We start from the raw sequence: 12,651 nt of genomic DNA on the forward strand, positions 1-12,651 counted from the left end.
TGGAATATCTATACAATGGGACATTATCCACAAAAACGAATGAGGTGTCTGGAGAAGGGAATGGCTACCCACTCCGATATTCTTGCCTGGAGAATTCCATGGACAGAAGAGCCTGGAAGGCTACAGTCCATGGGATCACAAAGAGTTGAACACGATTGCGTAACATTTTCACTGATACAATATGGATGCACCTCAAAACTATTATACTAAGTGAAAGGCCCCAAACACAAAAGGCCACATGTACAATTCCACTTACATGAAATGCCCAGAATAGGTAAATCTACAGGAACTGAAAGCAGACTGGTAGTTGCCAGGGACAAAGAGGAGGAGGGGATGGGGAGGAGCTGCTTCAAGGGTATACAGGGTTTCATTTTGGGGTGATGAAAATATATTGGAACTAGATAGGGTTGGTGGTTTTATAACACTGTCAATGTACCCAACTGCACTGAATATCCCCTTTAAAATGGTTAATCTCAAGATAAATATCGTATACTAACACATATATACGAAATCTAGAAAGATGGTACTGACGAATTTGCAAGGCAGACATGGAGAAACATAGAAAACAGGCTATGGACACAGCGAGAGGGGAGGAGAGGGTGAGATGTACGGAGAGTAACATGGAAACTTTCAATAACATATGGAAAATAGATAGCCAATGGGAATTTACTGTTATGTCTCAGGGAACTCCAACAGGGGCTCTGTATCAACCTAGAGGGTTGGGATGGAGAGGGAGATGGGAGGCTCAAGAGGGAGGGAACATATGTACACCTATGGCTGATTCATGCTGATGTTTGACAGAAAACAGAATTCTGTAAAGCAATTATCCTTAAATTAAAAAATAAACTCCAGTTTGGGACGACCCAGAGGGAGGGAACAGGGAGGGAGGAGGGAGGAGGGTTCCAGATGGGGAACACGTGTATACCTGTGGCGGATTCATGTTGATATATGGCAAAACCAATACAATATTGTAAAGTTAAAACATAAAATTAACTTAAAAAAATAAATAAAATGAAAGAAATGTAAAAAAATTTTTTTAAATAAATTAAAAATAAATAAATAAATATATATTTTTTTAATGGTTAATTTCATGTGAATTTCTTCTCAATCAAATAAATAAATAAGTTATAAGGGAAAAAATGTAGACATATCAACCAAAACAAAAACAGCAAAATTGAAAAAAAGATGTCTACAATTTCAAAAAACAGGGGGCAGGTAGGCAAAAATAAGGAAGGAGCAGGCTGATGTTAAGAATCCTTATCACATGTATAGCAACCTGTCTGAACCTAGTTAAGCCACACTTCTCTGCTCAGTGGTTATAGCTGCCAACTGGAAAGGTTCTTAACATGTAGCACAAAGACTGGAATTCTAGAACTGTCTGCTATTTCTCCTTCCTGGCCATTTCATCAGAAATTGGGGTCATGAATTCAATGGCCCTATTGATAAACCCAGATTTAGGTACATGCTCTGGTAAGTACCAAAAGTACCAAGTATATTCCCAGGGACAATGGATTCTGCTCAAAAATCCAGGACATTTAGCTGTTAAAAACTACAGCTCTCTTGATGATTATTATACTCAAGGGATCAAAAGAATTCATTTTCAGAGACTTTACATGTAAATATAGTAAAAGAATAACTGAATTTCATTGCATTTGAAAAATACAGTTCATTTTTAATTCTACCGTGCTGAATAGCTGAACAGGCTGCGGCATCAGTGATGCCTGCACTCCTTGGGATTAGAGGACTCCGGGTCCCGGGAGTGCCGGGACCTTTTGTGCCAGTGGGATTTATCTTGGTGCCTACTTCTACTCCTGTGACTACGCCCCTCAGAGAGCACCTGTCATGCCGCCCCTCAGAGCGCCTGTCATGCCATCTGGAATGTATGTCTGAGCTTCAGCCCCTGTCTCTCTCCCTGTGCCTGTCTTCTCTCTCTTCCCTTCTGCTTGATGACTTGTGTTCGTGCTTGGACTTCTCCGTTCTTGGCTCCCTCTCTCGGTCCTCCATTCTACCACGGCAGGTCTTCCTGACCTCAGGGGAACTGGGGTGGGACTTCCGCACCTCCCTGGACTCTGACTTCTGACCCTTCTCTGCCTTCTCTGAGTGCTTGCCACTGTGCTTTTTAGAGCCAGGGTCATCCTTTTCCTTTATCATCTTGCTTCTGGGCAAGGAAGAGGAGGCTGGCTACTCTGCCTGTACCTCCCGGCCAGTCTTCTGTCTTTCTTTTTTTTTCTTTTCTTCCGTTTTGTCTGGAGGAAAAGAGGGGCACAATCAGTAAGAAAAAGAAGATGGAAAAGATGGAGGATATACAAAAGAAAAGCATGCTTGGCAGCAGCATGAAACACTCACGGTCTCTACTTCTAGAAAAGTGCCTCCAAGAATCCAAGCTGGATGTCTGTCACCCTTAATATGTCAGGTTGCTATATAAGGCAACTCCAGCTCTTAATTCTCTCTCTAAAGACCCTACCTCCAAACAGTCACGTTAGGCACCAGAGGGTTAGGACTTCAACATACACATTTTGGTGGCCAGAATTTAGCCCACAGCATTAGTCTTCTGCTGATACTTCTTCTTTCCCAGTTAAGGTAAGGTTCCCCACACCTGCCCCCTTCACACTTGAGAACTGACTACCAAATCTCAGTGAAGGCTAAGAAGAGCAAACATTAAGCCTACCCAGTGTCTTCTCATAGGCCTTAACCATTTACCTTTTTTGTGTTTTTTTTTGGTGGGTTTGTCATCTTCAGAGCCCTCAGATGAACTTGGTGGAGGAGCATGAGTCCCACAGCCCCTCTCCTGCAGCTCTCTGGTCACCTCATCCATTTCTTCTGAGTCCTCAGGAAGTCGATAGTTAGATACATGATCCACTCAGATAGTTCTTCCTTTGATCTAAGACAGACAGGCAATGCTTTGGCAGATAGCTAACTATTTGCTACCAAACACAGCCTTCCATCTATTTGAACCCAGCTGCAGAAATCCATGGTTTGAGCCATTCCCATTATCCTCTTGCTAATTCTGTTTCTCAGAAAATCTCAAAAGCAGACCTGCTCAAGTGATGTGTCACAGCACACATCCCTACACATTCGCTCAACCCTGGGGGCAGTCAGGTAGAGCCTGGGGCAGCTGGAGATCCTGGGAGCCTCATCAGTTTATCCCAGAGTTCTATATAAATATCTCCATGTTATAAGTGTGCCATGAAGTGAAAGGAGCCTGGGAAGTACTGCCCCAAAGCATAAGCAGCATGGAAAACTGCAAGAGTTTAGATGCACAAACATGAATTACCTTCCATCTGTAACATTAATTTACAGTGAAACACACTGTTAAGAAGCCTGGAAGCTAAAGGGAATTCCTAAAACTCAGCTCAATGCTACAGCTGCTTTCTCAACACAAATGGATGAGGCCAAAGCGAACAACAGCTGGGAGGGGGTAAGGAATCTAGAAAGGACTACTTTCTTTTCTCTTAAGCCCTCACTCCTTGCTCCACCCCCACCATACTGGAACCACTGGCTCATGCTGATACTATCACTGCGAATCCCAACTCTCCAGGTGAACAACAAAAAATTAAACCTTCACTTAAAACAAAAACATTCGGGCAGATACAGACTTATTCTATAGGCAATGCCATCAGAAATGTGAAATGTCTGGCTTTTACTGTTCCATTCAAGAGCAAGTTTTTACTCTTACCCCTAAGCCTGAGTACTTTCACCTATCCCATTCCACCATAAAAGGTGGAATAAAGTCACCTTTTATGGTGACTTCCTTTCACTGCTGGTGCAATCAGTGACAGATTCTCCAAGTCAAGAGTCACCCCTCCAACCTGTGACAATGCTCATTCAATGGCAGTGCTTTTCCTAAATGAGCACAGGGAGCATGTGGAGCATAGGTAACCCTGACTTGCCCCATCCCCTTTTCATGCCTCACTCTCATGTCATCACTCACCGTCGCACTTACAAGGGTGGAGGAGAGAGAATAGAGGACAGAAACCTTCAGAATGAGTTACTTTCATAGACTTTGTCATAAGATTTTAACTAGAGAATTTTCATGGCCCAGTACTGCTAAGTCAATGGAGACATATGAGAGACATACATGGCTAGGTCCTCAGCCACGAAACCATGATAGAACCCCAAATTCCCTGATACAGGACAGCATAGAACAGCAGTGTTTGCTAGTCTCTTTGCCCTCCAATACAGCAGAAACGAGAGTGGAGTGTGAGGAAGAAAAGGTGAAAAACAGACGCCTGGTTGGGTGCAAGATGAAGGGGAGTGGGGGGTCATGGTACCTATGCTCCTGAGGACATAGCTTGCTAAGTGATGGGGAAAAGAAACGCATGTTGACAGGGTCATGAGCCAACGGAATTATGTCCTGGGGTCATTTCCCAGTCAGTATGTCCCCACACCTCTGCAACCCAGCTGACCAGTACTGCCCTTGAGCCTGTAGTCATCAGCTGGGAAATGAAACTGACACCCTACCCAATGGAAAAGTTCTGCTCAGTAAGCATACTCACCTTGATCCCATTAAAACTGTCAACAGCCAGAGTTGTGCTCCTCTGGTCTTCATAGCAGAGGAAACAGAATCCTTTGGATTTCCCAGTCTTCTTGTCCGGTACCAGATTAATGTTAACAATCTCCCTGTATCTATTTAATTTATAAAAGAGTAAGACACTATTGACTTAAAATGTAAAAACTTTCAGATTGCATGACAAAACAAAATTCAAATAATATAATCTGTACAGGAGACACGCTGAGAACAAGATGACAAAGAAAGGTTAAAAATCAAAAGTTAGAAAAAGATATATCAAGAACACCTGATTTTAAAAATGGGTGGTAGCATTAAGATCAAAGATGAATTCAAGGCCAACCAAAACAAGACATTTAAATGTGACTAAGAGGGCTCTTTTACACAGAAAAAGGTCCTAATACATAAGTCATGAAATTTTATACATAAATAACACATCCAAAATTTTAATTAAAAATACAAAGAGCAACTAAGAGTTCAAGTTATTAGAGATTTTAACACACCACTTTGAGTTCACAACACATAAAATTGAGAAAAATAAGTCAGAGGAATTAATATAAAATTATATAACTACAAATAAACATATACTTAATAATATAACACTTACATTGTTAAAAATATTAACATCAGACTAGTAGATATACAGATATATTCGACTGTACAGAGAGTTTCTTCTCAAGAATCCATGAAACACATATTAAAACTGACTGTAGACTAGATCTCAAAGTAAACCTGAATCATCGCCAAAAACAGCACAGACCATGTTCTCCAATCATAATGTGAAACAGCTGAGAACAATAATTTCAAAACAAAAAATGCCCTAACTAGAACTTGAAACCTGTTCTCCAGGCTAACTACTGGATGAAAGAGAAAGTGAAATAAAATAAAGAAATCATGGTAGACTATTTAGAAAACAACAAAAATGGGAATATATACCAAAACTTGGTGTCTGTGTGTGTTAGTCGCTCAGTCTTGTCCGACTCTTTGCGACCCCAAGCACTATAGTCCGCCAGGCTCCTCTGTCCATGGAATTCTCCAGGCAAGAACACTGGAGTGGGTTGCCATTTCCTTCTCCAGGGGATCTTCCTGAACCAGGGATTGAACCCAGGCCTCCTGCATTGCAGGCAGACGCTTTACCGTCTGAGCTACCTTTACCTTTACTGTCTGAGCCCACCAAAACTTACAGGATGTGGCTAAAACCACACTCAGGAAAATCTGTGACATTAAAGAATGTTATTGTCAAAAAGGAAAGGGGAATTCCCTGGCAGTCACAGTGGTCAGGACTTGGTGTTTCACTGCCAGGGTTCAGGTTCAAACCCTGGTCAGGGAACTAAGATCCCACAAGCCACAGGGGAGTGGGGGATAGTAAATCTTAGGAAGGTAGGGGGAAGTTAGTAAAGACATAATTTAATGAAAAAAAAAAGAAAAAATTCTACCTTACTCATTATATAAAAATTAATTCCAGAAAGCTTCATAAACTTAAAACTACAGTCATAAAAATACAATAGTAGCTGATGGAAATGTTATAACATGATCACATACATATACCTCAGCCCCAAATCTAGCATCTTACTTAAAAGAAAACACTAGAAATGATTCAACTATGGTATATGGTATTCAGCTATTTAACACTATTTAATATTGTAGGTATCGGCCCATGCAATTAGACAGGAGAAAACAGATATAAAAAAAGAGTAAATATATGTGTATGTATAACTGACACATTTTGCTGCACAGCAGAAACTAGTACAACACTGTAAATCAACTATACTCTAATTTTAAAAACTAATTTAAAAATGAAAAAGTAAAGCTATCTCTGTATGAAGATTATATATGATGATATATATAGAAAACCCAAGAGAAGCAATGAGAAACAGTGTTAAAAACAAACAATATAACAGATCTGTAGGATAACAGGATATAAAGACAACAAAAATAAACCACCCTCTTACAAACAATAATCATAAGATATAAGGAAAGAGGAGCCCTATTTGTAACAGCAACAACAAAAAGATAAAATACTTAGAAATAAATCTAACAACAAGGAATGTACAAGGTCTATGCAAAGAAAACTCTTAAAAACTGCTGAAAGACACAAACACAGTTTGCAATAAATATAAAGACACCTCTTTTTCTTGCATAAGATGACTCAACATTATAAAGATATCAAAATCACCTCCCAAGTTAATACTTATGTATAAGGGTGACACTCCAATTTTCTGGGGGTAAATATGGAGTTTTAAATAAATGCTGTTGGGACAACTAGATAGCCATTTGAAAAAATATGAAATTGGGTCCATATCTCACACTACACATCAGAATAACTCTAAATGGATCAGAGATTTCAATGCATAAAATTGAAACCATACAAGTATTAGAAGAGAACGTGGATGGGTGGGAAGAAATACTTTCTAATTATGACTCAAATCCAGAAGCAATAAAAGACTGATAAATTTGACCACTGCTGCTGCTGCTAAGTTGCTTCAGTCGTGTCCGACTCTGTGCGACCCCATGGACGGCAGCCCACCAGGCTCTGCCATCCCTGGGATTCTCCAGGCAAGAACACTGGAGTGGGTTGCCATTTCCTTCTCCAATGCACGAAAGTGAAAAGTGAAAGTGAAGTCGCTCAGTCGTGTCTGGCTCTCAGCGACCCCATGGACTGCAGCCTACCAGGCTCCTCCATCCATGGGATTCTCCAGGCAAGAGTACTGGAGTGGGGTGCCATTGCCTTCTCCAGCAATTAGAGGACAGACTATACAGGGACAGCATGAGGGAGTTTGGGGGATGATGGAAATGTCCTTCATCCTGATTGTAAGGATGATTACACAAATCTATTCAAGTACTAAAAAGAAAAATCTCATAGGACTGTACATCCCCTAAAAAGTCAATGTTACCATAAGATCATTTAAACACATGAATAAATGAACGCATAAAAATTTAAAAATAATAATTTTGCAAAGAAAAAAAAATCACAATAAACAAAGTCAAATGACAAACTAGGAGAAAACGTCTGCAATTTACATCACAGATTAAGGCTAGAAAGCCATTTTTTTTTTCCTTTTGCTATAAAGGACATTACCAGGACAACTGGAAGTCAAATAAAGTCTATAGATTAGATAACAGTGTAACAGTGTTGATTTCCTGAATTTGATCACTATCCTGAAGTTAAATGTCCCGGTATTTTGGGAAATACACACTGATGAATTTAGGGGTAAATGTGCATCGTGTCTGCAATTGACCCCCAAATGGTTCAGAAAAAAAATAATATGCATACAGGTGGAGAGAAATAATAAAGCAAATGTGATAAAATGCTAACATCTGGGGACTCTGAGTAAAGGGGATATAGGTATTCTTCATTCTATTTCATAACTTTCCTGTTTTAACCCAGAAATTTTTTCAAGTATTTCAAAATAAAAAGTAAAAGAAAAAAAGAATACAGGAGCTGGCTTGACAGGATAACTACAGACCAAACTGGGACAGTTTGAGCATCAAGAAATAATAATAATGGCAATGTAGTATAACACATCAAATTAAAAAAATAAGTCCACAGCAATACAATACATGATAAAGTGTTAAAAACAATAAGTTAATATCCTTAATACATGAAGGGCTCTTGTAAAATCAGTAAGAAAATGAGGAACACACTAACAGGGAAAAACTAGGCAAATGATCTTAAAAGACAACTTACAAAGAAAAAGAATAAGGGCCTATAAATCTACGAAGAGATGTTCAACCTCCCGGATGATGAAATAAAGGCAAAGTAAAATAATAATGAGAAATCATATGGCAATATTTTCTTAAAATAACCATTACTGATTAGGATTCAGGAAAATGAGCATTCCAGTCAGAGTGAAAACTGATACAACCTTTTCGGAGAGTAATTTGACAATGTTTATAAATTAATTTCATGAAGGAAACCATCAGGGAGGCAGACAAAGATGTATATATCACAATGTACACTGCAGTATAATTCATAACAGCAAAATATTGGAAATAATGCCCGACATTGAAAAGAAGACAATAGACTTAGGAGTCTTGGGGCAATGGCTATGTACTACTTGGCTTAGAATTAGTTCGGCATTAAATGAACTGATGTGACCGCGCTAGTGTGCATGATTTTTTTGAGGTAATGTTCCTCATCTATGAAATGGGGATAAGATCCACTCTGCCTTCCTGCGCTATGTATATAAATATTCTCCGGGCATGGTAGAGCCCTGAATAACTGAAAGATGAGATCAGAGTTCTTGTTTTGTGGGTAAATGTGCCTCTGGTGGAGGAGGTGGCACTTTCCCAGTGGGTGAGGGTTCAAAGGGGCTGAGGTTGTGAGAGGGACTGACTCTACTCTCAGAGTACCCAGAATTTCAACAAAACTAAGAGCTGATTGTGGACAGTGGGGTAGGCCTGCCAGAAGAGAACTTTCAGCAGCTATTGGAGCCAGACTACAGGCTACGTATGAAGAGGACTGGAGCTCAGGGAAGACGAAGAGCTCATCTGCATGTTTAAGAAATTGGAGGCTAAGATGGCGGAGGGATAGGACGGGGAGAACACTTTCTCCCCCACAAATTCATCAAAAGAACATTTAAACGCCGAGTAAATCCCACAAAACAACTTCTGAATGCCGGCAGAGGACATCAGGCGCCCAGAAAAGCAGCCCATTGTCTTCGAAAGGAGAGAGAAGAAATCCAGCTCCACCCACCAGAACACCGGCACAAGCTTCCCTAACCAAGAAACCTTGACAAGCCACCTGTACAAACCCACACACAGCGAGGAAACGCCACAATAAAGAGAACTCCACAAACTGCCACAGTACAGAAAGGAAACCCCAAACTCAGCAATTTAAACAAGATGAAGAGACAGAGGAATACCCAGCAGGTAAAGGAACAGGATCAATGCCCACCAAACCAAACCAAAGAGGAAGAGATAGGGAATCTACCTGATAAAGAATTCCAAATAATGATAGTGAAATTGATCCAAAATCTTGAAATCAAAATGGAATCACAGATAAATAGCCTGGAGACAAGGACTGAGAAGATGCAAGAAAGGTTTAACAAGGACTTAGAAGAAATAAAAAAGTCAATATATAATGAATAATGCAATAAATGAGATCAAAAACACTCTGGAGGCAACAAATAGTAGAATAATAGAGGCAGAAGATAGGACTAGTGAATTAGAAGATAGAATGGTAGAAATAAATGAATCAGAGAGGAAAAAAGAAAAACGAATTAAAAGAAATGAGGACAATCTCAGAGACCTCCAGGACAATATTAAACGCTACAACATTCGAATCATAGGGGTCCCAGAAGAAGAAGACAAAAAGAAAGACCATGAGAAAATACCTGAGGAGATAATAGTTGAAAACTTCCCTAAAATGGGGAAGGAAATAATCACTCAAGTCCAAGAAACCCAGAGAGTCCCAAACAGGATAAACCCAAGGCAAAACACCCCAAGACACATATTAATCAAATTAACAAAGATCAAACACAAAGAACAAATATTAAAAGCAGCAAGGGAAAAACAACAAATAACACACAAGGGACTACCCATAAGGATAACAGCTGATCTTTCAATAGAAACTCTTCAGGCCAGGAGGGAATGGCAAGACATACTTAAAGTGATGAAAGAAAATAACCTACAGCCCAGATTATTGTACACAGCAAGGATCTCATTCAAATATGAAAGAGAAATCAAAAGCTTTACAGACAAGCAAAAGCTGAGAGAATTCAGCACTACCAAACCAGCTCTCCAACAAATACTAAAGGATATTCTCTAGACAGGAAACACAAAAAGGGTGTATAAATTTGAACCCCAAACAATAAAGTAAATGGCAACGGGATCATACTTATCAATAATTACCTTAAACGTAAATGGGTTGAATGCCCCAACCAAAAGACAAAGACTGGCTCAATGGATACAAAAACAAGACCCCTACATATGTTGTCTACAAAAGACCCACCTCAAAACAGGGGACACATACAGACTGAAAGTGAAGGGCTGGAAAAAGAGTTTCCATGCAAATAGGGACCAAAAGAAAGCAGGAGTAGCAATACTCATATCAGACAAAATAGACTTTAAAACAAAGGCTGTGAAAAGAGACAAAGACGGTCACTACATAATGATCAAAGGATCAATCCAAGAAGATATAACAATTATACATATATATGCACCCAACACGGGAGCACTGCAATACGTAAGACAAATGCTAACAAGTATGAAAGGAGAAATTAACAATAACACAATAATAGTGGGAGACTTTAATACCCCACTCACACCTATGGATAGATCAACTAAACAGAAAATTAACAAGGAAACACAAACTTTAAACGATACAATAGACCAGTTAGACCTAATTGATATCTATAGGACATTTCATCCCAAAACATTGAATTTCACCTTTTTCTCAAGCGCACACGGAACCTCCTCCAGGATAGATCACATCCTGGGCCATAAATCTAGGCTTGGCAAATTCAAAAAAATTGAGATCATTCCAAGCATCTTTTCTGACCACAAGGCAGTAAGATTAGATCTCAATTACAGGAGGAAAACTATTAAAAATTCCAACATATGGAGGCTGAACAACACGCTGCTGAATAACCAACAAATCACAGAAGAAATCAAAAAAGAAATCAAAATTTGCATAGAAACGAATGAAAATAAAAACACAACAACCCAAAACCTGTGGGACACTGTAAAAGCAGTCCTAAGGGGAAAGTTCATAGCAATACAGGCATACCTCAAGAAACAAGAAAAAAGTCAAATAAATAACCTAACTCTACACCTAAAGCAACTAGAAAAGGAAGAAATGAAGAACCCCAGGGCTAGTAGAAGGAAAGAAATCTTAAAAATTAGGGCAGAAATAAATGCAAAAGAAACAAAGGAGACCATAGCAAAAATCAACAAAGCCAAAAGCTGGTTCTTTGAAAGGATAAATAAAATTGACAAACCATTAGCCAGACTCATCAAGAAACAAAGGGAGAAAAATCAAATCAATAAAATTAGAAATGAAAATGGAGCGATCACAACAGACAACACAGAAATACAAAGGATCATAAGAGACTACTATCAACAATTATATGCCAATAAAATGGACAACGTGGAAGAAATGGACAAATTCTTAGAAAAGTACAACTTTCCAAACCACGACCGGGAAGAAATAGAAAATCTTAACAGACCCATCACAAGCATGGAAATTGAAACTGTAATCAAAAATCTTCCAGCAAACAAAAGCCCAGGTCCAGACGGCTTCACAGCTGAATTCTACCAAAAATTTAGAGAAGAGCTAACACCTATCCTGCTCAAACTCTTCCAGAAAATTGCAGAGGAAGGTAAACCGCCAAACTCATTCTATGAGGCCACCATCACCCTAATACCAAAACCTGACAAAGATCCCACAAAAAAAGAAAACTACAGGCCAATATCACTGATGAACATAGATGCAAAAATCCTTAACCAAATTCTAGCAGTCAGAATCCAACAACACATTAAAAAGATCATACACCATGACCAAGTGGGCTTTATCCCAGGGATGCAAGGATTCTTCAATATCCGCAAATCAATCAATGTAATACACCACATTAACAAATTGAAAAATAAAAGCCATATGATTATCTCAATAGATGCAGAGAAAGCCTTTGACAAAATTCAACATCCATTTATGATCAAAACTCTCCAGAAAGCAGAAATAGAAGGAACATACCTCAACATAATAAAAGCTATATATGACAAACCCACAGCAAACATTATCCTCAATGGTGAAACATTGAAAGCATTTCCTCTAAAGTCAGGAATGAGACAAGGGTGCCCACTTTCACCATTACTATTCAACATAGTTTTGGAAGTTTTGGCCACAGCAATCAGAGCAGAAAAAGAAATAAAAGGAATCCAAATTGGAAAAGAAGAAGTAAAATTCTCACTGTTTGCAGGTGACATGATCCTCTACATAGAAAACCCTAAAGACTCCACCAGAAAATTACTAGAACTAATCAATGATTATAGTAAAGTTGCAGGATATAAAATCAACACACAGAAATCCCTTGCATTCCTATATACTAATAATGAGAAAACAGAAAGAGAAATTAAGGAAACAATTCCATTCACCATTGCAACGGAAAGAATAAAATACTTAGGAATATATCTACCTAAAGAAA

At 39.0% G+C, this 12,651-nt stretch overlaps 1 pseudogene; it reads right to left on the reverse strand.

The window, feature by feature from the left end:
• Positions 1–1,120: 1,120 nt before the first annotated feature.
• LOC129639521 (RNA-binding motif protein, X-linked 2-like) overlaps positions 1,121–12,651 on the reverse strand; it is a 51,409-nt pseudogene continuing 39,878 nt past the window's right edge.

The sequence above is a fragment of the Bubalus kerabau genome, chromosome X (assembly GCF_029407905.1).
Source record: "Bubalus kerabau isolate K-KA32 ecotype Philippines breed swamp buffalo chromosome X, PCC_UOA_SB_1v2, whole genome shotgun sequence".
NCBI lineage: Eukaryota > Metazoa > Chordata > Mammalia > Artiodactyla > Bovidae > Bubalus > Bubalus kerabau.